A 27,138-nucleotide genomic window follows, 5' to 3' on the forward strand; every position below is an offset into this window, starting at 1 on the left:
GTCTTTCCCCACTCTCACCTCCTCAGAACATGAACATGCTCTGGCAACATCTTTCTTCTGCCGTAACTCTGTGAGGTGACTTCAGAGTAATTTTGTCCCTGGCCTGTGAGAGAGACTGGCTTAAATTTCCCTTAGCTGTCCTAGTTTTAACAGGGCTGGTTTAAGCAACCTGGGAGCTCAGTGCAACATGAAGCGTGGAGCCTCACCCCTATACACAACCCTAAAATAACATGGTAGACGGATTCCCGAAAAAAAAAAGAGATTTTAAAACATATTCAAAATGGAATCTGCAGAAGCTGAACAAAACATGAGATATGTCTGTAAAAGAAATTGGGTACAAGATCTAAATACTATTTTTATTTTTAAAAAATCAAATTCTTCTTTTGAGAGAGAAACACATATTTTATTTGGCAGACAAAGAGGGAGAGAGGGGAATGGAGAACTTTGCTTTTATTTTTGAAATGACGTTTTCCTTGTTTTTTTGTCTTCTCCCAAACTACTGTAGCAATTCTTGGTACTGTTTCAGCTGCACCAATATATCATTAAAAACAAAACAGCAGCGTGAGAGTCCTCTTACTTCTAGAAGTAATTTTTTTTAAAAAATAACAAATTATTTTACACATTCACAATTAACAAGACAATATTTAATCTAATTTTTAAAAAAATCGAAAAGAGATATCCCCAAACCAACTAAAAATTCAGACTAAGACAGAAAAGAAAGAAGAAAAAAATTAAATTAAAATCTACTTTAAATTTTTGTACTTATCAATAGTCACTGGTGTACTAATGAATTCAATATTATAATATAATATTGTAGTAGTGAATACTTCTAGTATCATTTTGTGGCTTCACTCTGTGTCCCTGTTGCCTATCCATGAGAGGACTCACCCTCTTCCCACACAGCTCCCAACCCACCGATCCCAAACCCTCCTCTGGTTTATTCAGCTGAAGAAAACGGAATGCCGGAGAGCTGAATAATAACTATTACATGATTTAATTACAAGGACATCGAGAATCATTTGTTAATTGTTCCACTAGCTGTTATATTTTAATTTATTTGTAGCTTTTAAGCAGTGATTTTTAAGTTTCTGATTACAGCATTGGTTAGAATTACAGTTGCCCAAGGCAGAGCAATTAAAGTGTGTCGGGCCTTGATAATCCAGAAGAACCTTTGGACTGGTATATTATGAAGCTGCAAAAGCTACATATTTGTCTTTGAACACAAAGGCTTGATTTTTCTTGGGGTAAATTATACTATGTTTTCTTGATGGCTTTTTCCTCGGTTCAATTACACTACATTTTCTTGATGGATTTTTCTTGGGTTAAATTATACTATATTTTAGCTTATTTACTGCTGTTGCATGGGCCTCCGTTCTGTTTCTAACTAAAGAAAAAAATAACACTTTAAATCTTTGCAAGTTTTATTCCATTTAGCTTCACTTGCATCAGTGGAGTGCCCCTTCCTTTAGTGCTGTGATTAATTCTCTTCTGGTGTTGGCCTTTCCCCCCTACCCACAAGCCTGGCCTCGCTGTTTTATGGGTAGAAGTTCCCACAGTGGGTAAAACCTATTTCATTGGCAGAAAACTATTGTGTTGCCTTTCCCATTTTTTTATCCCTCTTCCTTAATGCACAAAACTATCTTCATGTCATGAAGCTGGGCAGGTCACCATAGGATGAACTGAAGTTTAGAAAAGTTTAGAAAGGATGTGGGCCTAGCTTTGGGGAGCAAAGCTGTATCTTAACACGATGATATCACATTTTGGTGGGAGGTTCCTGTTTACAACCTCTGTGGATTTGACCAATCTCTGCTGGATAATTTGGCAACCAGGGAGAGGGTTGTGCTTGCTCTGCTGCGAGTTGTACCTTTAATCTAAACAGGAAGTCAGAAAGAGGAAAGTAGGGGTGAAATAGGTTGATACAAGATGGCGTGGGTCTTGGAGCTGCCATTGGGAGTTTGAAATGCAAGAGGCGGTGACATAAGAGAACAGTAGGCAAGTTCCGGTATAATCTGTAAGAATGCAGACAAAGGGTGTAAATGTTCTTTGGAATCCTCTGAATAATGATTAGCAATGTTTCTCTAATATCTACTTAGGCATTAAAGATATGCCACACCAGCTGTCTCCCCCGCCACCCCCCCCCGGATATTTCCCTTGATATATTGGAACAGCTGGAACAGTCAGCAGATTGTCTCCCTGTGTTAACAACCCGAGTCCTGTTAGTCTGTTTTTAGGGCTGCTTCTCTTTCCCACTCTCCCCTTCTACTCCATTCTTTTTAGCTTAGGCTGTTACTTTCATGTTAAAACATAGGTGCTCCTCTAACAATGCATGAGTCCACAGGTCCATTCTAGCTCAAGAATATAATTGTCTGGGAATGGTTTTCCAAATTCCAAGCTTTCAGAGAGACAGTTTCTAGCCCTACGTGTGATCAAGCCTGGGATTCTTTGTATAAAAAGCTATGGAGTTCTGCCCCAGAAGCATTTCCTATTCTTTCCCTTTATTAATCACAGAGCTTATTACCCAAATTCTACCCCCCTCTTTACTCTCCCAGTTATAAGCTGTATTCACATAACATACTGAACCACAAAGGAGCCAGCCACATTTCAGTCTGCCCTGTTTTGCAGATCCAGCCTCTGTTGGCTAGCCTATGATTCAATGAATTTTGCAAACCCAGGATTCTGTTACAGTGAATTCTGTAAGCAGTGGTTAAGTGAACACAGCCATTGTTCCTGTGGAAAAAAATAGGACTTTCCACAATCTCTCTTTACTAATTGTCACACAAATAGCAGCAGCACAAAGGAGGACGAAAGAAAAAAAATTGTAAGGAGGAATGATCTTAATAAACATGCTCCTGAAAAATTCAGTGTTCAGGGTTCTCTCTACTTCCACCATTTGTGTAGATGCCAGTTTGGAGTTTATTCGTTATAATTTAAAATGCAGTATCAGAAATGAAATAAGGTGAGTCTTTGGAAAATACAGATATAATGTTAGAGCCAGGTAAAAAGGCATCACCATTAGCATGACTAAGCTCTCCCATCCTGGCTTGTCTCTGGGATATGCCTGTCGGCAGCTGCATGCTTTACAGTACTTTTGGTCTAGATTTTCACATGGATACACTGTCTTGATACTGGAGATATAACCAAACTCATTTCAGGACAGCTGATACTGGCAACACCTGAAAAAATTATATAAAATTCTCCTCCCCTGTAGAGTTCATTCTTGGTGTGGGCGTGGGTGAGGGTGTGGAGGGAGATGGTTGCTCATCAAAAGTGTTCACTGCACAGATTAGCCACAGTGTGCTAGATAACTTTGTTTTTGCAGTTTGCAGATGCTCACAACCTTTTTCCATTGACTTCTTTGTTCGGTCACATTGTCTGATCATGCACAGACAACTGTCTAGACACTATTTTTTGAAAAAGACATTTATTCTACTGTAGCATAACACGTCTTGCAGGAGGACAGAGGGTGTAAGCATAGATTGTGAATTCAGGGTGTGGAAAAAGAAGCACAGAACCAACAGCTGTACAGATCCATGACTGTGGTCAATCATGAACAATAGCATGGCTCTAGTCAGATCCTGACTTAGCTGTTTAACATTGCCAAGCCACATCTTTTTTTTTTTTAATTAAAAGCTTACCTCAGGTATTCCATTTCTGATGATTCATGGCTGGCACACAGTTGTCAGAGGTTGACTTTTTGCAATTGGAGCAAAGTAGAAATATCCCAATATCCTGTATCTTTTGTCCTATGGATCTGAGAGTCCTTTTCCTGCCCCAGTTTTCATGCTGCAATAAAGAGCAAGCAGCAAAGATAAGCTAGGTCTATAGAGACCTGATGTTTGAACACTAATTAATGTTGGACTTTTTTCCCCTCAGAATGTGCACTCCCCTGTCCTACATTTGTATACACAGCCTTTGCCAAATGGATGCCTTCCAGAGGTATGAAATGTAACTCCCAGAATTCTCAGCAAAATTGCTATTTTTATTGGGGAATTAAGGGAGGTAGTTTATTTTTATATTCAATATTGTGACTTTCCTCAAAGAATCTTGTGAATTATCATTTGGCAGGCCTCTGGTCCCTCAATCCCTCTTACTGAACTACAGTTCTAGAGTACCTTGGGAAAGAGAAAGTATGATTAAACCAGTGTTCATGTCTGTGCTATAGCTATGCTCAGCTTTCTCCTACCTCTTACACTGTAACTCCCATCATCTCCAACCAAACTGTAGTCAGGCTACTGCAGATGGATAACATCAGATTGGGGAACAATTTGAATGGGTTGTTGCTCCAACAGATTTGGGAATCCAACTTCATGATGCTGGACATGCTTACTAGAGATTTCTGGTCCAAGGGTATCACTGTGGGGAAGGGCTAGCCTAGAAAATTCTTTGGTAGACCTTTCAGTGACTAAGCAAATCTAGAATTTACAAAATTGTTAGAGTGGGTGTTGGGAGAGTTGGGATGACTCAGTTGAGTCATCCAAAAACTTCTGCATTTTCTCCATCTGTATAGCCAAGCAGTTCTGGCTTAGGTTACATGGAAGCATCCCCACCAATGTAGCTGCTGTTTTTTTAGATTTTAGTCTTCAATGATTCAGCAGTAAAGAACACTGTTCCTCTTCAGCTTTTGCACATATCCCTATCTCACTTATTTTTGCATGCATTGACCTTTTGCACCCTTTGAGTCACAAGATTTACTGTACATTACATTGCAATGTTTTGGGTGTGTCTTTTTTTCTAGCATCTCCCATTCCTTCCCATCAGCATGGAGAGTTGGTTTTTTTCTTTGTGTATCTGACCTACCAAATGTTTTTGTAAATCTAAAATGTCAAAAATTGGTCTAATATGAAACTCTATGTGACCTGCTTCCGTATATTGCTTCTGAACCACCAGTTTAGGCCATTTCATTGCTTTGAAAATGGCGCTTAGAAACCAACAGCAATTAATAAATGTGTGTGTCAGTGTGAGTGTGTGCATTGAATAGCAGCCTTCCTAAACATGTCATCCAGATATGTTTAAATATATTAATGGCCATGCTGGCCAGGAATTATGGGTATTGTAATCCAGGGCATCAGGAAGGCATCAGGCTGGAGAAAGCCACTCAGTGTGTGACTGAAAAAGAGAAATTGGAGCCAGAACAGCAAAAGCACAGAATAGCGTTATTTGCTCATGACAGTTTAGTGTGGAGTATAGACTGGGTGTGCAAGAAAGGTACATTTTCAATTATAATGTGAGTTTCTTCTTCCTCAAAAGCATAAGAAATGCTGAACAATCTATAGTATTCGATAAAATTGATAAAATCTATTGAATTTGCTTTAAGACTGTTCTCTTCAAAGTCCAGTGATAAAACCTGATACGTTTTTCACCTTTGTATCCCTCCATTTGTTCTCCACCAGCAACACAATGGAATTTGTTTGGTGCTTGTCATCTAATGCCTTCCAGGTGGTGCTGAAATTAATTTCCCATCATCCTTTGCCAGCATGGCCAATTGAGAGTTCAGAATTTCTTCTGGGTTGAAATAGCAAACCAAACATTCTTTAATTTTTTCCTCCAATGTTTGTGCACTCCAACTTTTGGTCACATGAAGGAAGCAAGCAAGAAAGTCTTGCTTATTTTTACAGGTGGATTATGATCCATGCTTGGTGATGTTGATGAAGTCTAGTGTCCAACTTGAAGAATCGTAGGTTCACCAGTCTTGCTTTACATTTTGGCTTGATCCCTTCATTCTCCATGTTTAAAATGTTGACGGACTGTTTCTTTTCCCTGCTATCCTTGGCATTTCTTTGTTTTTCGCCACCACTATCCAGGAACCCCACTGGTCCACTGATTTTTGATGGGCTTTTTTGGGCATTCTGTACAGGGTGAGCTTGGAGGGGAAAAGCTGAGAACAAGTTCTTAATCTCTATAGGGTTCTGCCGCATTTTAATTAATTAATTGATTCATTAATCATATTTCTATGGCCACCCATCTCACACAAAGCGTCTTTGGGAGGTGTACAACAAATATTCCTTCTGTTGGGTGAATAGTTTAAGTTAGCAGCAGCAGCAGCTTTCCTAGTCACAAGTATAAGAAGCTTATTTATAACTGGGGAGAATCTGATGTTTATTCCTGTATTTATTTGGATCCATGCACTGTTCAGCTCAGCTATATAACTGGATTGAAATTAATGCTATGCCAAATGTTTGTTCCACTTTCTTTCACCCCTTTCATGAAGCTCACTGTGTTTGAAGGGAAGCAGTCATTTGGCACAGCACTGCTTTCCAGTCAATTAAACATCCTATGAATCTATTGATTTTCAAACAGAAAAGCTTACATGTTATTACAATAAATGTAAACACATGTAAATAATGCCTCTTCAAGTGGATATAAATAATGCATTTTGAAGTGGAGTGAACTGGGAGTTGAATCCCATTCAGAACTGGGGGAGGGAAGAAGGAAGTCATTTTAAGGCTCTTTTAATTTTTTAAAAAATCCCTGTGTATGCTCACGGTTACATAAGGGCTTGCTGCTTCCATCTCCCTCCCTCCCTCCCTCAGTTTTTGACTCCTGGAGACTGCCTGGACTAGTCCCTGCAGTTTTCTTGGCAAGGTTTTTTGGAAGTGGTTTGCCCTTGCCCACTTCCCAGGGCTGAGAGAGTGACTGGCCCAAGGTCACCTAGCTGGCTTTGTGCCTAAGGCGGGACTAGAACTCCCGGTCTCCTGGTTTCTAGCCTGGTGCCTTAATCATCACGCCAAACTGGCTCTTTCTTTTATTAGAATAATGTAAATAAGAAAAAGGAAATGAGTTCTCACATAACTGCAAATTGGGAAGTTTTATTAAAAATACAGGAAAATGAAGCATTAGCTACCCATTGATCAAGGTTCAGTGACCTCCCTTCTCCCCAGATAAATCAGTTTACCAGTTGTGAAGGATACCGAAACCAAACCAAACCAAACCCTCTGCCTCTTTCACAGGAAATAACAAATTTGGTGAAGGCTGTAGCCCCAATTTGGCCAGGTATCATGAAAACTGAGACTGCTAAAATAAGTGTGAGGAGGAATTACGTGAATGGGAGGATTAGCTTCTTTACAAAGCTGCCCTTGGTTGTGATGCTGTTCTCCTTCTCCTCTTCCTTGTGTAGTGTAATGTACTTCATGTGTATTTGATTGTTAATCAGTATAGTAGCTGGAGGAGGAATGCAAAAGATCTGAAACAAAACAGATTCCACCATATATTGAGGGAAAGTCTTATTAGGCCAACTGAAGTTTTCCAAAGTAGTTGCATGCTCACAGATGTCCAAGAGCTCAGCTCAAGATAGTTGATGCTCAAGAAATGAAAAGGGAGAGAGGGGCAAAAATGTAGTTGTTCATTGAGCCATTTCTCTCCCAGATTATATTTTTAAATGGAGTATGATAACGCCTTTAGGTGTACAAATTTAGTTTCATCAAGAGTGCTATTAGGTGGCCCTAAGGGTTCTCTCAAAGCTTGCTGGGAAGGAGAAACAACCAAATGTTTTTAATATTTTTGGAAATATAAATTATATTTGTTTGTTTGTTAGATGCATACCCAACCTTTCCTTCAGGAGCTCAAGGCAGTGTATGGAACACTCCCTCTTCTAATTCATCCACAACAACCATCCTGTGAGGAAGGCTGAGATAGGATGACTAGCCAAAAGTCACCGAGTGAGCTTCTGTGGCCAAAAGGGGATTTGATCCTGGGTCTCCCAGGTCCTTGACTTTAGCTGGAGTAGGACTGGGGAGACCCAGGTTCAAATCTACCCATAGTTATGGAAGCTTTTATTTGTGGTGTGTAAGATACACAAACCTATTGGTTAGGAAACAGAACAGAATTCCACTAGCCTAGATTTAGATCTAGATCTATACATATCACTATTATGCTGATTACTTTCAGAGGAAGCAACAATATATGCAGGGTGCAGAAAAAAGAAGTAAAAAATAGTAAGCAAAGGAAATTAAAAGCATGAGATAAATACAAGATAGGAAACCTAGTCAAATCTAGTTTACATCAACACCATTCCCTATCCCTCTCCATGCCTTTCAATCCTTGCAAATCATCCCTGCTTCCACTCCATCCACACCCTGCTTCCTACACTGCCTTTTGTTCTTTAACTTTCCCTCCCTCCCTCCCTTCCTTCCTTGAGGATCTTATCAGCTCAATCCAACCATAACTTTCTTGGTCTTCCCCTTCCTCTAAACCCATTACATCTTTATTTATTTGTTTGTTTGTTTTCTATCCCACCACGACCTGAGTTCGATCCCAGAGGAAGCTGGATTTTTAGGTAGCCGGCTAAGGTCAACTCAGCCTTCCATCCTTCCGAGGTTGGTAAAATGAGCACCCAGTTTGCTGGGGAAGGTGATGACTGGGGAAGGCAATGGCAAACCACCCCACTCTATAGTCTGCCAGGAAAACGTCACAAAAGCGGCACCCCCCCCAAAGGGTCAGACATGACTCGGTGCTTGCACAGGGGACCTTTCACCTTTCATCCCCCCTTCACAAGGTTTGTGTGTGTTTGTGTGTGTGTGATTTGATCCTCACTGACTTATTACTTTCTTTTCATTTTTTTTCATGGATACTAACAGTTATAGCATTGATTTCTATCCCATACTTCACATTAATAACAAATTTCCAAAATATTGCAACATCCCTTCACTTCAGTGTCACCCGAAATCATTTCATCACTTTTACTGTATGACTGCAGTCACTCTACTGGAGGCTCCTTCTTCACCCACTTCCAGAACAACTTTTTATTTTAATAAAAATCACCCTGTTTTCTCTGAATCTTTTAATCTTAACCATTCTGTCCCCCTTTGACTACATCCTTTTCAATTATCATTTTCTCCCCATATTCATTATTCAAAACCTTTCTATAAACTTATCCTTATGTTTTGCAATCATCATTCTCTTATATGCGCATTTCCTCATCCACAGTCTTTTTCACTTCATCATTCCACTAAGCTTACTTTTTTCATACTCTAATGGGAAGTATGTACATACACTAATAGGTAATTCCACTTACTTTTGTAGAACTATCACAAAGTACGTACATGGGTTTGAGAATGATTTGATTGAAAGAAAGTGCCACATAGTATTCCAGTTTTTCCTGTTATTTTATTTAACTTAAAAGCAGTTTCAGTTTCCTAGCTTCCAGCTAGCACATGATTTATGACCCCCTAGCTGCTTTGCATTCTACTGTGAACAGTTCTCTTCCAGCACTAGAGCTGTTATAAAAGTGAAGGAGACAAGCATTTTCCCCTGGACTCTTAATTTTTAGTTTGAAGCCATTCTAGGCACTGATATCTTAGCACTTTTGTTGTTTATTCGTTCAGTCGCTTCCGACTCTTCGTGACTTCATGGACCAGCCCACGCCAGAGCTTTCTGTCAGTTGTCACCACCCCCAGCTCCCCCAGGGATGAGCCCGTCACCTCTAGAATACCATCCATCCACCTTGCCCTGGGTCGGCCCCTCTTCCTTTTGCCTTCCACTCTCCCTAACATCAGCATCTTCTCCAGGGTGTCCTGTCTTCTCATTATGTGGCCAAAGTATTTCAGTTTTGCCTTGAATATCATTCCCTCAAGTGAGCAGTCTGGCTTATGATATAAGCACATAGCATGTATGCACCTCTCAGTGCTGCTGAATACTAAAACTACCCCCTCTAAAGTTAGGAAAAGGACTTACAGAACTTGTAAGCAATTTTCCACATATCCCAAAGGAACTGAGAATTGGCCTAGATTCAGCTGGTAATCCCCTGACAGGTAAACCTTTGATCTTCTTTCTTTCATCTGTTTTCTGGCAAACATCTTCACTGCTTAGTAATTTGTCCCACACTGCTTTTCCTTTTACCCTTGAGTACTTTGTGGACTTCCAACCACTTATAAACTGATGAACCTGCAGTGGTACACACACTACCCAATCCGCTTTAGGATTACTAGCCATTCTTTCTCTGGATTAAAACCAACAGTCCATCTATAACAGCCTTTATTCTTCTTCCCAACAAACTGTTGGGTATTTTAAGACCTCCCACTTCACCATCTATGTATTTGCCAACCCTCCTTCTTTTATAAGCACTATGTCTTATGATAATTTAGATTATTTTTTATTCCCAGTTCCTTATCAGCAGAGGGTTAGTACAGCGTGATTGGATGTCTGCATGAATGTAGGAATATGTAAAGAGCCAATGAAAACTTATGGCTGAAAGCAGGCTCATCATAGGCCCTTTTTGAACTCTTTTCTAAGGTTCCATATTCTTTGACCTGATATTCATTCTGTTGAGAGTTTAATCTACTTTTTGTTCCTTTCCCCCCCCCCTTTTTATTGTGTTATTATAAATCTTGATACATTATATTATTTCAGTACAATGATATTTATATAGTATAATTAAATTCTTGACATTCTGTTATTTAGATACCTTAGAATATCAGAAATAAAGAAGAAAAAGGAAAAGATGTTAAAATACTAGAAAGTAAGGAAGAACAATAGAAGACAAAGAAAAAAGAGTAATTAAAAAAAACTATTAAATTTCTGACTTCTCCCTTTTTTTTACATCTGCTAATTTGCACTATTTGTAAACATTTAAGCCCCTTAGAAGCCAAAGTGTAGATGATTATATTTGCTGAACTGTGTGATATGTTGTATGTATGGGAATCATTCTTGCTTAAATTTAGTTATACTTATATTATGTATATATGCTGTTAGTTTTGCCGTTGTTCCTTTTTAAAACAGGACTCGTAACTTTGTCTTCCTGCAGTCATTCTGTTTTCACTCTAGTTTCTTTGATTTATTTCCTTTTCTTCCATGACAATTTCCCCCCAAATCCAATTATAATATGTCCCACAATCAGCATGTTTCATCAGCATTGTATCTTTCACTAATTCTCTCAGTCTACCATCATGAACAGTCAAATCAATCATGTTATTAAATTTATTTTAATTCCTTTGCCATGTGTTAATAAATTTATGAGTAAACCATGTATTAAAATAAAATAGACCTTTATCTAAGCAGATACTCACCAAACCGTCACCTTTCTGATTTATTGTTGGATCTCCAAAGAGCCGATCATTTTTTCTATACTTCATTTTCTTGTTTTCACATATCTATTCATGACATGTAGCAAAATAGTTTCCCCTGTGGATTGCACTTATTTAGAATGTTCTACAATTTCCCCCCAAACTCATCTTTCCTTCTTCCATCATCTCCATTCATTGGAGCGTAACATACAAGTATCAGTAATCTAGTGATTCCTGCTTTCAGATGCACTCACAACAGCTACATACTGACATACGTTTTGGCCCTTTCATTCATAATTAAGATACATTTTAACTTCCCTGCATATTTTATTTATTTTTATTTATTTATTTCCTATCCCGCCTTTATTATTTTTATAAATAACTCAAGGCGAGGAACATCCTTATTACTCCTTCCTCCTCCTATTTTCCCCACAACAACAACCCTGTGAGGTGAGTTGGGTTGAGAGAGAGGGACTGGCCCAAGGTCACCCAGCTGGCTTTCATGCCTCAGGCAGGACTAGAACTCACAGCCTCCTGGTTTCTAGCCTGTTGCCTTAACCACTAGACCAAACTGACTCTACCCATGAGCTCCACTCCACCAAATCATTCATCCTTCTTTCAGATCTAATGCATCCTTACTATTTCCCTTAGTTTCACAGATATGCAATGTATCTATTTTTCTTCCTTTCTTTTTATTCAGTAATTCATGCTCTTTGCTTCTTAGTCCCCTTATATTCCAAACTGCAATTTCCATATGCCATTGTCATTGCCCAAGGGCCCACAGATACTGACCTCCTATGCTTCTCACAGCCCTGGTCAATCAAATCTTTCAGATAACATTTTTAGTAAGATAGTGAAGGTATGGATTTGGTTACCAGCTCAGCCACACCTGTACCACATACAGCATTTCCTCCCAGTGGTTAAGATAGTATGGATTAATTTGGGCACATTTTGCCAGTATCCCAGTTTTATTCCAAGCATGGACATGATATTCTGGGCAAGCTAGGATCTCTAACTGAGAGGCTCTCTTGCAAGCCAAAATACTGTGCCAGCTTCCCATCAGTTAGGAGGTGTATGCAGTATAATGACACATACCCAGGAGGCTTACATTAACACTTGTCCCATAGTCCATTGAAAACAAACTGCTGATTCAATTTCCTGGTTCCTTATTTATTTAATTTTTATTTAGTATTAGCAATATATACTTGCAGAGTTTTTCAAGGTCAGGAAGAAATTTGGCCCATCCCTGGATGGAGGAGCTCTAGCGCTGGCATCAGGACCTCTGAAGAGCCTTTGCCATGCCATCTGAGAATTTCAGAGGCAGAAGAGCTTTCCTGTGCAAAGGAGCAACTATGGCCTATGTCAGCCCTACATCTGCTCACTCACACACGCACGCATCCACTGGCACAGTTTCTCATCTGCCAGCATGTCCATCCTTTCAACAGGTCCGCGAGGTGTGATTTTATTTCCCTTCTCTTAATGAAAACTTGGATTTCAAGCCTGGAAAGTTCTCTGCTGGTTGGCTGTGAAACCTTGGAAGTTGCACGTATGTTTCTACCCAGCCCATACGTGTTATGTGATGAATAGTTAAAACTGAAGTTGTAATAATTATTCATTTTTAACATTTATATGCCCCCCTCACAGCAGTTTACAACAACAGTATGCACATGTGTGCCCATTGCAGTCACACATGAAATATATGATTAAAAACTGCTAAAATAATGTTCAGTTTATATCCTGAAATCAAGATCCATCACATATACCTGTATATAAGGAGATGCTCCAGACATTCTGCTTATGTCTGTGGAATTGCAGCTTAAACATACACTATCAGTTTCTCTTTCTGATTAGTATGGGTGTTTCCTACTATAGGAGTTGATAGCACTGTAAATTTCAGTACATTTTGTGCCAAAACAACAAAGTTTCAGGGAATAAAACAATCAAATTACAAAGGAGCATTGGTTGAAAATCTGTACACCAACTTCTGTGGAATTTGGTGTGGTTCCCTCCCATAAAGTTCTAACTTGCCTGCCATTTTCAGACAGAAATGTGGATTTCTCACATCCCATACAATAGGATTAATTTAACAATTCTTGCCCCAGATCTGAACAAGTTCAGCTTCCCTTAAAAGGACAGTTACATCTTCCTCTCCTCTCCTCTCCTCTCCTCTCCTCTCCTCTCCTCTCCTCCAGACATTGTTACTGTAAATCTGAATCTGAGTTGGACAAATAATTTGCATTGCCAAAATCTATTAGGAGCCTCACAATATCATTTATAATTTCCCCTTGAAACTCAAATTCATTGCATCATATGAAAACCCTCAGCTTTCATATGCTTCATAATTTCCATGCCTCAAGAGGCTATATAATAATTCTGAAAGCTTTAGAATGATACTTTAAAGCAAGCTAATGCATCAGAGCAAGATATCCTGATCTTAAAGATATGCCAACATATAGATCCAACTGGTTGATGTTATTTTCAGCACTATGACATGTTTGCCAATTACATGCAGTTTGACAATTACACACAGGAGGCAAGGGAACCCGGTCTCAGGCTTGTGGAATGTAGTCCCGTCTTTTCCTAGATTCCCATAATCCACCACCCAACCTGAGCCAAGTAAACAATAAAGCTCAGGGGAGCATTATACCCTGAGGCTGCAATCCTGTGCACAACCACTTGGAAACCAGCCACAGTGGGTTTAATGTACTTACTGTTAATATGTTTTCTACTACAGATTAAGGTTACTATGGTAACTAATCATTTTGGCCGGGTGAAGAGGTTGAATTTAATTGTCCCCTTTTCACGTGTTAATGGTTGCATTGCCTAAGGGGAGGAACTTGCCTGGACTTGTTTTAGTTTCAGTTTCCCTTCTGTGTAGGCTTGCAGAGAATATGCAGCTGAGAGAAATCTCTCCTGTCAGCAAACAGCCTTTAAATATGTGTGTTTTCCGTAAATAAAATTATTTTTATAGAAATGCCTGGTGTGTGACTTTTCTGATCTCTCCTGGGCCAAATGCTTTCCTAGCACTCTGCCAACAGGTTATGGGCCCACTAAGCAGCCCAGTAAGCCCAGTAAAACCCAGAGAGAATAGAGAGATCAGCTCCACACCTCATGCACAATTTAAAGGCAGGTAGCAAAGACCTGTGAAGATTTTCTCTGGAGCCACCTGGAGATTTTCCAGCAACTGCCAGTCTACAGGACAAAGAAGCCAGCTGAGGTGACTTGCAAAAGAAGGAAGAAGCCATGGCTACCTCCCAACCCTCAGCGATGCCTCTGGAGTGCCTATCAGAGACCAACTATTTGAATTGGGCCCTGAAGATGGAGATGTATCTTCGCAGAGAGAACCTTTGGCTGCCAATTGGTGAGCAAACCCCCCCCAAATCCCAGTGCTGAATGGCTTAGACAGGATGAGTGGGCTAGAGCCACCATTATCCTGGGAGTTGAGGACAATCAGCTAGTCCACATGTGAGGTATGCAGTCTGCAAAGCAACTTTGGGACGCTTTGAGAGACTTATATGTAAAGGCAACAGCATGGAGTAAAGTTACCCTGACAAAAAAGCTGTAAAAAGCCTACCTTGCAGAAGGAGATAGCCTTCCTGAGCACCTGCATTATATTCAGCAGCTGTTTGTTGAGTTGCAGGAGAGAAGAATGGAATTTACACCTCTCACAAAATCCTATATCCTCCTGTCCTCACTGAATGAAATGTGGGACACGCTGATTTGTACCCTGGAGGCTATGCCTGAAGCAGACCTCACCCCATCGTATGTTACACAGCGCTTACTCGCTGAATGGGAGAAGAGAGGGGAAAGATCCCCCCCATCTCTTCTGGAAAGCTGCAGTACCAGAAAACAAGGGAAAAGAAGGGAAAGGAAGCTGAGGCCACAGCACTAGCCAGCCAGCGATGCTTCACTTGTGGTTCAGCTGGACATTTGCAGAAAGACTGTGCCTTGAGACCCAAGAGTAGAAAGACAGAGAAGAAGAACACAAGGGCAACACAGAAGAAGGCTCTTCAGACAACCCAGATTGCACAGGTTGTTGAGAAGGGTAATTCTGATGTATGGGTGTTAGATTCTGGGGCCAATTGTCATTTATGTAATTGTAAAAGCTCTTTTGTGTCACTGTCTAAAACTGAAAGACAAAGTGTATCTTTGGCTGATGGGTCTGTGACCAAAATTATGGGACAAGGTGACTTGTATTTATCCTGCTTGGGAGAAACTGCAAAAGGTGTGTTGTATGTGCCAAATTTACAATCAAACCTTTTATCTGTGGCACAATTGGCTGCAACAGGGTATATCATAACATTTAAGAAAAATGGTTGTGAGATACGTAAAAATGGAAAATTGTGTGCTCCTGGTATATTAAAAGACTCCTTGTACATTGTGCAAAATGCAAGGAAGCCAAGCTGCAAGGCTGCAGTTGGCAACACGCCATATCATGACCTGATGCACAGGAGATTTGGTCATGCTAATTTCAAGTATATAGCACAAATGCCACAGCTGTGTGCTGACCTAAAGATAAAACCCTGTGACAAATACTTAGACTGTGAGGTTTGCAAAGAATGCAAAACACTAAAAGCTCCTGTGAGTAAGCACAGTGACAGAGTTACAACTAGACCTTTGGAAATTGTACACTCTGACATTATTGGTCCTTTTGCTCCAAGTCTTGGACAAGCAAGGTATGCAATGACCATCACTGATGATTTCTCAAGATACACATTTATCTACATCTTAAAACATAAAGATGAGGCATTTGAGAAATTTAAAGGTTTTGTGACATGGGCAAATAGAAAATTCCCTAGGCCTGTATCTGCACTCCAATGTGATAGAGGAGGAGAGTACCTTTCTCACAAATTCAAAAGGTTCCTAGCTGAAAAGGGGATAGGACAAATTCTTTCTAACCTTTACACCCCTCAGCAAAATGGTGTTGCTGAAAGAAAGGGCAGACCCTTGCAAAATGCAATGGAATGCATGCTTAAAGATTCGTATTTATCCTTTAAGTATTGGGGAGAGGCCATATCTACTGCTTGTTATGTACAAAACAGATTGTATAACTCTGTGATTCAGGACACTCCATTCCATTTGTTTTATGGTGTGAAACCAAAGGTAAACCATCTGAGAGTGTTTGGTAGCACTGCATGGGTTCACATTCCAAAACAACAGAGAAGGAAAGGAGGCCCCACAACAAAGAAAGCCATCTTTGTTGGCTATGAACAAAGCCAGAGGAGCTACAGGTTCATAATGGGAGAGAAATTAATAATTAGCAAAAGCGCTTCTTTTGCTGAACAAAACTGGGGGATATTAAATTCTAGCTCTCCAGTTGATCTGACCACCACAAGAGAACAGCAAGGACTTGCTGATGGTGATCTTCTGCCTGATGAGAACATTAAACCAGAAAAGCAAACTGAAGATCTGTCTGATGAGATAGATGCTTCTCAGGAAAGTGATAGGAGTCAAAATTTAAGCCCTGTATTACCTCGCAGATCTCAGAGGAGTAATAAAGGCGTTCCTCCATCACGTTTTCAGGCTGAAACAGTAAAGGCTTTTCACATATTCACAGAACCTGAGTCTTTAGAACAAGTGAATGCTTTACCACCTGAGATTGCACAAATTGGCATTCTGCCATGCAACAGGAGTTAGCATCCTTGAAAGAAAATAAAACATGGAAACTGGTAAATCTACCTCCCAATGAACGCTGTCTAGGTTGTAGGTGGGTTTTCAAACTGAAAAGGGATGCTGATGGCAAAATCCAAAAATATAAAGCAAGGTTAGTTGCACAAGGGTTCACTCAAAGGAAAGATTTAGACTTTGACAAGACTTTTGCACCAGTTACTAAAGGTGAATCAATTAGATTACTGTTAAAAATTGCTGCACTCAAAGGAATGTCAGTTCACCACTATGACATTCAAACTGCATTTCTCTATGGTGATTTAGACCACAAATTATACATGCAGCAACCCCCTGGCTATGAAAAAAGGGAGAATCTAGTCTGTGAACTGCAGAAGTCAATCTATGGGTTAAAACAAGCTGCTAGATCCTGGAACCAAAAATTAGATGAAAAACTGCAGAATTTTGGTTTTGAAAAAGGAAAAGCAGATCCATGTGTATATATGAAGAAAGACAAACAAGGCTGTCTGTATCTGTGCATTTATGTTGATGATTTGCTGCTGTTCACACCAACAGAAAAACAAAGGCTTGATTTTGAAGCCTGCATGAAAAGCCATTTCACATTAAAAAGCATTGGAACTGTAACAAATAACCTAGGTTTGGAAATACACGGGAAGAAGGATGGTAGCTTTCTGTTAAACCAAAGGGGAGATAATGTTAAAATATTGTGAATGGAAAGACACAAAGAGTTAACAAAGCAAATTGGTTTGCATCTCATTCTGTAGTATAAAAAGGGGAGTGTTAATATGTTTTCTACTACAGATTAAGTTTACTATGGTAACTAATCATTCTGGCCGGGTGAAGAGGTCGAATTTAATTGTCCCCTTTTCACGTGTTAATGGTTGCATTGCCTAAGGGGAGGAACTTGCCTGGACTTGTTTTAGTTTCAGTTTCCCTTCTGTGTAGGCTTGCAGAGAATATGCAGCTGAGAGAAATCTCTCCTCTCAGCAAACAGCCTTTAAATATGTGTGTTTTCTGTAAATAAAATTATTTTTATAGAAATGCCTGGTGTGTGACTTTTCTGATCTCTCCTGGGCCAAATGCTTTCTAGCACTCTGCTAACACTTACTCCAAAGTGTATAGGATTGTAGGTTTCTTTCTCACACTTGTGTACAATTATCAGCTAAGACCAAAGGAAAATAGTAGGGTTGTTTTTAGAATTGCACATTGTCAGTTCAAGAAATTTGTTTTCATTAAGAGAGTTGAGAGTAATGGCTAAACTCAGGGAGTATGATGTGAAAGTCACGGTTTATGGCTTAGCATCCTGTGGTTTGTTCAACAAAACATGGTTAAAACAAACCACATGCCATGTGATCCCAGCAATGATATTTTTACAAAGAAAAATTCACTTGCTATCACCTCATCACATTTTTTTTCTCATTTCAGTAGCCTAATCTGGACTCCCAATTTTTGAGACCAATACTTCTTTCTCTAAAAATAGGAAAGGGATTTCTGCAATATTGTAGGAACTCTGGATCACCTTGAAGAACCAGAGATTTGTACCTGACTGAGAAAAATTTACCAGAAAATCACAAGACAGAGGATGAGTATATTTTTCTCCAAAAAAATGATAATAGCTGACTATGCTTAAGAATCTTCTGACTATTTCTTAATTCAAGCAGGATTTAATAGTGGAAATATATGAATCTGGAGCTGACATTTAGGGCTATGTGCACTAATTAAACCTGTTACATGTAATTTACAGAACTCAGAGACATCACTGTGACTAGCTCTTCCCCCTCCTGGATCTTTTAAAAATAGAGATGATTTACTAGATATAAACTGGATCTTCATGTAGCCAAAGAATGGGGAAAATGGAGAATTGCTCTGAAGATACTTTATTCTCTCTTATCCAGTGGTTTGGCATAACAGAAGAGAAATAGATTGCCATCTGGCTAAATAAAAGCTGAACACATATTCAGTTAAGTCAGAGGATTTACACTCCACATCTAAGATTTATCCCTGAATAAATCTGATTAGGACTGAGAAACAATATAGACAGTTCACTATATATTGCAGTTATTACCTATTAATTTATTTTATTCTGTTACGCATTTAAACATATTACTATACTTGTAAGCAAGCCAAATATTACTCCATAAAATACAGTAAGTCTTCAGCACATGGGATTGTATGCTTGGAAATCTTTCTTCTAGGATTAGTTGCCAATTTCCTAAAAATATCTGAATCAAAAACATCAGCTTTAAACTTATCAGTAATGAGCTCTCCAAAGAGAAGAAAAGGAATGTTACCTATTCCAGACTGAGGCCTGCATATTATTATTTCTTGTATCCAAAGCATATGCAGTTGATATTTCAGAACATGCAAATAGAGTAGAAGCTAGGAATGACCACATGTTCCCAGTTCACCACCATTTTGGTGTGCATACAGTGTGTAATTATCACAAGTGAGTAATAATGCACACAAGGATTTCATGTTACTTTTTTCACTTGTCCTGTGAAAAAGGAAAATAATTTGAGAACTTGATGTTCTTTTGAGCAGTTTTGTGATTATATTGTAGTCATCTTATGATTTATAAACTAGGCTCAGCAGGTGGTGGCACCTGGCTGAGTTTGTCTGGGTCAGGCCTGGTTAATCCTTGGATGGGAGCTGTCTTGGAATCCCAGAGCTGTAATCTAGATTGGGAAGTCAAAAAACATCAGTGAAGAAAGGAGAAGAACGAAGAAGAACCACTTCCATATTATTACTAAGAAAACTACATGAATGTGTCCATGAAATCACCAGGAATCAAGCATGACTGAAAAGGGGGTTTTACTTGTATATATTTAAAATCAACGTTGTGACATTCTTCATGCAGTAAGATTTACATTTTTAAAACTAGCTGCTTTATGATGTCATGGGAGCTCTCCAAAGTGCTGATTACCCTAACAATGTAACCAAACACCACTCCAGTCTGCCAGGAGTTAAGTGATTTACAAAGTAACAATGTAAACAAGGAAAATACCAGTGTAGGGAACTGACAATCTTCTGTTTGAAGCTGTCAGCTATGCAAAAATGATCTGGAGTGCAGATAGCTAACAGCACCAAACAGCATCAGTTAACCTGAGGATAATGAGAATGGAATGGTTTTCAGAATTTTAGGAACGTAAATATTAATATTAAAAAATACAGCTCAGAGAGTATGCCCTCTGGGTCATTTTTATTCTTTCTTTTTGCATGGGACAGTATTTGTGTTCCCCACAAAGTAAGATTTATGCTCATATATCTTTGCAGGGACCACCCCCCTGGCTCCAGTGTTATGCCTTCTCCCATTTTGGAGCCCAGATCATTCATATGAGAAATATTTGTTCTAGAAATATAATCTTTTTCTTTGAAAACTAGTCTCTAACCTTCCATCAAACTCCTGAATGAACAAGAAACCAAATGCAGAGTTGGACTATGTAGACTGAGGGTATAGGACTATGCAGATGATGGAAAGTAGAATTATTGGTAGATGGTATTAAGAGGAATTGATGGCATTCTTGGACACATCTCTTAAAATAGTATGTTATATAGCTGTAAATATAAGGTTATCCCTGAAGTTAAAAGACAGACTCATCAGAGTATAATAGTAACCAAAGAAACCAGTTTCCTTAATAGGTATGTCATGTGATATAATAGCAGGAGAGCCAATTTGGTGTAGTGGTTAAAGAATCAGGCTAGAAACCAGGAGACTGTGAGTTCTGGTCCCGTCTTAGGCACAAAGCCAGCTGGGTGATTTTGGGCCAGTCATGCTCTCTCAGCCTCAAGAAGAATGCAAACCACTTCTAAAATGTTCCCAAGAAAACTGCAGGAACTAGTCCAGGCAGTCACAAAGAGTCAAAAACTGACTCAAAGGAATGTGTGCATTTGCGTGCACACACACACACACACAACATAGAGTGTATGTGATTTCCTCCTTCCATCAACAAAAAGGGGATGAATCATACACATGCTGGGTTCTCACACTCTATTAAGTCATAGTTCTTTAAAACAATGGTTCACTGAACAAGTCATAATGGCCCAATTTATGCATGACACTAAGACATAAACATAATGGCTGGGTTCGCACATTATGGCTTATTCACAATAATCACATGTTGGTTAAGGCAGATTAATTCATTGTCTCCCACCATGCTGGACAGAGTCTATGTGTGAACCATATTTTAGGTCATAAATCATTCAACTGGAGTCTGAAAATTTGAAATGCCCTTAAGTGATGGACAGGTTGTTATTCTATTTATACCAGTGATAAAATCCTTACCTAAAATGCAATGTTCAAAAAACTGTGTATTTTTTTCCCTTGAATTCCAACCTCAACCAAGCTTATAAATTATTGTGGTTGCATCTATATAATTTCTTCTTCTATTGTGAGGTTTCAGCCAACCTCTGACTCAGAAAACAAAACTCTTTCTGAGTCAGAGGGGGAAACAGAAACTTACTAGTCAGAAATCAGGAAAGCAAAACCCAGAAATGACTCAACAGCATGGGAAAAGTCACAAACACTGATTGGCCAGTCTTCAGTGGAGGATTTGAATCCTCCAATCAGCGCACGTGAAAGACATGCAGAAAAGCATGTGAAGGAGAAGGCAGCCCAATTGATGGCAGAAGGGAATAGGTGCACAAAGGATTGGCATAAAAGGCAGATGCATGAAGAGCAAGCTGCTGGAGACAACCGATCCTTCGAGCTTGCAGTCCCAGTGGAAGAGTCCCTACCTGCATCGGAAACCTTGTCTGTAGCCAGAGAGGAATCAACGACAGTGTTTCCTATTGGAGAGGACCTGTATCCTGCTACTGCTGCCACAGAGGATCTTCTCCCTGCCGAATCCAGCAACCTCAGCCTCGTGTCCAGCTTTGGACCTCACCGTCACCATTCGGCACATTCCAGGCACGCTTCCAGCCTTGCTTCTAGCTTCCAGTCTTGTCCAGAACCTTCAGTCCAGCTTCATCATGCTCCAAGTCCTCAGGCTTGCCCAGGATCTCCAGTTCAGCTTTATCGTGCTTCCAGCTCCCAGCCTTGTCCAGAGTCTCCAGTACAGTTTTGTCGTGCTTTCAACCTCCAGCCTTGCCCAGGATCTCCAGTCCAGCCTAGCTGCATCCTGGTTGCCCTACATTGTTCAGGAACTTTAGGCCTATCTTGTCATGAACCAGGTTCTCAACCTTGTCTAGAACCTGTGGTCCAGTCCAGTCGTGTCTGAAGCTCTCCACCTAGCCAAGAGCCTCCAGTCTAGTCTAGTCTTCTGCCAAGCTTCCAGACCAGACCAGAATCTCCAGCCAAGTCCAGCCTTGCTTTGAGCTGTCAGCCTTGTTCCGAGTCTCCAGCCCAGTGTACTCAGTCCAGCCTGACTTGCTTAGTTCGGTCCAGTCCAGCCTCTAGAGTCAAGCCTTGCCCAGTGGTTCCAGTTCAGTCTCACCTAGTTCTCCGGTGCCAGCCTAGTTTGAGTGGGGTTTCAGATCATGGATGATCGCCTCCAGTTCCAGTGGTGCCATGTGCCCTAGCTTCTCCCAGCTTTCCAGCTCCCATCAGCAAATCCCGCTCCGCTGTTTTACCACAGTCTCCTCCTGCAACCTTGCCAGTTTCCCCATTGTTACCTGGTTGGTCTTGATCGGAACCAGCCTACCTCTTGACCATAAGGACTTATTTATTGTAAACAGTTATTTAATAAAGAGTGGTTTTGATAATAAACCTGCCTGGCCACTTTGTGGTCTGAACAGGACATCTATATAGTTTCTTGCACTTGGCCTCCTCTTGACTTTGCTGGTGAATCACTAGCAATATGTCTAGATTGATTAGCACCCTTGTCTATTTTGCATATTTAGCAAGACCAAAAGGTAGATATGATGCTCAGAACTGAGCTTGGGTTATTTTACAAAGCATTTCCAAATTCACACTTGACAAGGGAATACCTTGCATTTTATACTTCCTGTGAGGAAACCAACATACATCTACTCACTGTAATGAAGTCATGATTTCCGGGGGATAAAGAACATTGATCCTGTTTGTGTAAGAACATCATAGAGAAGGTATAGATTATCCTGTTAATGTACTTCATGTGGGGAAAAGTAAACATGATCCTTGTGTGACATGAGCAAATATTGATACTGAATATCTGGCAGTTATATTGCAAAGTTTTGTTTTTACCTGCGATCCTTGAAACAGAATGATTGGACAAAAGACTATTAAGGAGAAGCACAGGCTAAACCAGCTAGCTTGAGACAGAAGCAACCAGATTGGTTTGATGGAATCTATGTAGAGAGAAATTCCATGGCCACATAAATAAAAGCCAAGGTCAGTAATATGGAAAGCAGATGAACAATGCCAAACAAGGAAGAAGAATGACAGAGTTGGTGGAGAGGAACCAAAAGTGATGGGCTTAGAGAATGGCTTTCTTGTGATCAATAATGGCTCCAGTCCCGAGGCACTGGTCAAAAAAATTATTTAGGTCCTGCTTACATGCTTTCAGTCTCAGGTTCCAGACAAGTGTGACAACAGAAGGATAGAATGGGGTTGTCAGGTGGAAGGGCTTTCCAGAGAGATGAAATGGCAAGAGGAAAGAGATACAGGTGAAGGAATGCTATTTTGGGGTGGGGTGGGGTATGAGTTATCAGCTGATTAGTAATGATGGAACAAAAAAGGAGAAGGATATAGATCAGACGTGGGGAACCTGCAGCCACCAGATGTTCTTAAACAACAATTCCCAGGATCCTTCACCATTGGTCATGCTGCTAGGGCTGCTGGGAATTATAGTTAAGGTTCCCATCCCTGCTTTACAGTTTAAACAAAGAGTTCACACACTGTTCTAAGTCATAATGTGATTTGTTTGATTTGAGCTTAATGCATGGAGTCACTGGGGTGTATTTAGGTATGGTTTAACATCATGTGTGAATCCAGCCATAGCAAAAGAAAGGAATTACTGAAGGTAATGAAAAGTTGTTAGGGATAATGGAGAGAAAGATATAAAGGAGAAGAAGCTGGAAAGACTAAGGAAAAGTGTGATAACAATAAATGTCTGAAATTAAAAGGGAACTAACTAAGAAAACAGGGATTCTAGTCCTGGCAAGAGTTTGAAGACGGGGTGGGGGAGCACAGATGAGTGAAAATGGATTCCAGGATTCCAGACTTGGACAGAAGTATAAACAATAATCTTAGTAAGAACAAGATGAAGTTATGTTGAAGAAGGTTAAAAGAAAAAAGGGAAAAGCAGAAGCTCCACTAAGTTTAAATTTGAAAGAAAAGAGAAGAAAAGGAAAAAGGATTCCGACTGTCAAAACAGAGATGGATAGATGAACTTTCTGATCCCAAACGTTTGTAACTGCATCTGCCTACAGTGCCAGGAAAGGTGTCCTGGTTTATATTCTGCTGATTCAGTATAAACCAACCAGTACATTTATTTGCAATTGCAGCCAAGTCTTAAATTCAGGTCTGTCCTAAAAGAAGTACACTTTGAAAACAACCATAAATCTTGTGGTATTAACTCTAATACTTGGAGGAAAGTTGCTTGTTTATGGAAGTGGGAACAATCTATACTGTTACCAAGGCAATGTATAGTAAATCTCTATCAGTCCAATAATGTAAAATGGGTGGAAATGCCACCAAATATGCAAATACAAAATTCAATAACAGTTCAGCAGCAGAAGGAGCAGGCAGGAAAGTATCATAGCAAATAAAATATTGGATACAAAAGCAGAAGCAAAATAAAAATAAAAGTCTGTCAAAGATGATATCAAAATGAATAATCTTCCAGCATTACTATCTATAAGCAAAATAATGAACAATGCTACAGAAAATGTAAACACTGGGGTGTTTTTTCCAAAATTTTGAAATCATGGTTCTGAATCGTGGAAATTCTAAGCATCATCATTGCCCCAAGAGGCAAAATTACATTCATGAACCAGGTAGAGAGCATTAAATAAAGTCCACAGGGACTGTCCAAACAACCCAAATAATGCCTATATGCATGGAGAGCAGCCAACAGGGAATACAGAAATCAAATTGACTACGTTATTGGTACAAAGAGGAGAAAGTGCCCAATTATAATAGCAAAGACATAGTCGGGGCTGATGTGGAACAGATCACAAACTACTCGTGTGCAAGTTCCAAGTCAAGCTAAAGTGGGAAGACAACACCGAGTTTCCACAATATGATTTTGAGAATATACCCACTGTTTTTAAGGAGAACTTCAGGAATCACGCTGAAGTCCTGAACTTTATTGATTGGAAACCAGAGGAATTGTGGAATGAATTCAAAGAAGTTGTTAAGGATGAATGTGAAAAGAGACTGCCAAAAACCAAATAACAAAAGAAAGCAAACTGGATGTCAGAACAGGTGGTAGAAACTGCTGAGAAGAAAAGAGAAGCCAAGGCCAAAGCCAAGAAAGACAAAGATCTCAGGAAGGAACAAAGAGTTTCATAGAGCTGTTAGAAGAGACAAGAAGCAATATTACAACCACATCTGTAAAGATATTGAAGATGGAAATAAATATGGAAAAACAAAGTAAGTCTTCTAAAAGATCCCTGAACACAGAAAGAAGTTCCAACTTCAAATGGGTATATTAAAGGAAAGTAATGGTCAGATCCTTCAGCAAAGGACCGTTACCTTCTCATGGTGCTGGAGCTTGAGCACCTCAGTGACGCCATGAGCTAAACCGTGAAGGGCCACCCAAGACGGGAAGGTCATGACAGAGAGGTCAGACTAAATGCAATCCCTGGCGAAGGTAATGGCAACCCACTCCAGTATTCTTGCCGTGAAAACTAAATGGATCAGTACAACCAGAGGTACATTGGTATACCATCGGAAGATGAGACTCCCAGGTTGGAAGATGGTCAAAATGCTACTGGGGAGGAACAGAGGATGAGTTCAACTAGCCCCAGACGCAATGACGCAGCTAGCTCAAAGCCAAAAGGATGGCTAGCGGCCGACGGTGCTGGTGGTGAACGGCGAATCCGATGTTCTAAGGATCAACACACCATTGGAACCTGGAATGTAAGATCTATGAGCCAGGGCAAATTGGATGTGGTTATTGGTGACATGTCAAGATTAAAGATAGACATTTTGGGCGTCAGTGAACTGAAATGGACTGGAATGGGCCACTTCACATCAGATGACCACCAGAACTACTCTGTGGACAAGAGGACCACAGAAGAAATGGAGTAGCCTTCATAATTAATAGTAAAGTGGCTAAAGCAGTACTTGGATACAATCCAAAAAATGATAGAATGATCTCAATTCGAATTCAGGGCAAACCATCTAACATCACAGTGATCCAAATATACACCCCAACCACAGATGCTGAAGAAGCTGAAGTAGAGCAGTTCTATGAGGATCTGCAGCACCTACTGGACAATACACCTAAAAGAGATGTTATTTTCATCACAGGAGACTGGAATGCTAAGGTGGGCAGTCAAATGACACCTGGAATTACAGGTAAGCATGGCCTGGGAGAACAAAACGAAACAGGACATAGGCTGATAGAATTTTGCCAAGACAACTCACTCTGCATAACAAACACTCTCTTCCAACAACCTAAGAGACGGCTTTATACGTGGACTTCACCAGATGGACAACACCGAAATCAGATTGACTACATCCTTTGCAGCCAAAGGTGGCGGATATCTATACAGTCGGTAAAAACAAGACCTGGAGCTGACTGTAGTTCAGATCACAAACTTCTTCTTGCACAATTTAGGATCAGACTAAAAGACCCACAGATCAGCTAGATATGAGCTCACTAATATTCCTAAGGAATATGCAGTGGAGGTGAAGAATCGATTTAAGGGACTGGACTTAGTAGATAGGGTCCCGGAAGAACTCTGGACAGAAGTTCGCAACATTGTTCAGGAGGCGGCAACAAAATACATCCCAAAGAAAGAGAAGACCAAGAAGGCAAAATGGCTGTCTGCTGAGACACTAGAAGTAGCCCAAGAAAGAAGGAAAGCAAAAGGCAACAGCGATAGGGGGAGATATGCCCAATTAAATGCAAAATTCCAGAGGTTAGCCAGAAGAGATAAGGAATTATTTTTAAACAAGCAATGCATGGAAGTGGAAGAAGACAATAGAATAGGAAGGACAAGAGACCTCTTCCAGAAAATTACCTCCAAAACATTGGAGGTAAATTCCAGGCAAAAGTGGGTATGATCAAAAACAAAGATGGTAAGGACCTAACAGAAGAAGAAGAGATCAAGAATAGGTGGCAAGAATATACGGAAGACTTGTATAGGAAGGATAACAATATTGGGGACAGCTTTGACGGAGTGATCAGTGAGCTAGAGCCAGACATCCTGAAGAGTGAGGTTGAGTGGGCCTTAAGAAGCATTGCTAATAACAAAGCAGCAGGAGATGACGGTATCCCAGCTGAATTGTTCAAAATCTTGCAAGATGATGCTGTAAAGGTAACGCATGCTATATGCCAGCAAATTTGGAAAACACAAGAATGGCCATCAAATTGGAAAAAATCAACTTATATCCCTATACCAAAAAAGGGAAACACTAAAGAATGTT

The 27,138-nt window shown here is 40.0% G+C and overlaps 1 long non-coding RNA gene across 1 annotated transcript in view; it reads right to left on the reverse strand.

Annotated features, from left to right (window-relative positions):
* Positions 1-468: 468 nt before the first annotated feature.
* LOC134492383 (uncharacterized) overlaps positions 469-27,138 on the reverse strand; it is a 34,361-nt gene continuing 7,691 nt past the window's right edge. The window contains exons 2-3 of the long non-coding RNA XR_010067436.1: positions 3,636-3,783; positions 469-526 (exon numbers count right to left, since the gene is read on the reverse strand). This is a non-coding gene — a long non-coding RNA (uncharacterized LOC134492383). The remainder of the gene's footprint in view (positions 527-3,635; positions 3,784-27,138) is intronic.

Source organism: Candoia aspera, chromosome 2 (assembly GCF_035149785.1).
Source record: "Candoia aspera isolate rCanAsp1 chromosome 2, rCanAsp1.hap2, whole genome shotgun sequence".
In the NCBI taxonomy this organism is placed as follows: Eukaryota; Metazoa; Chordata; class Lepidosauria; order Squamata; family Boidae; genus Candoia; species Candoia aspera.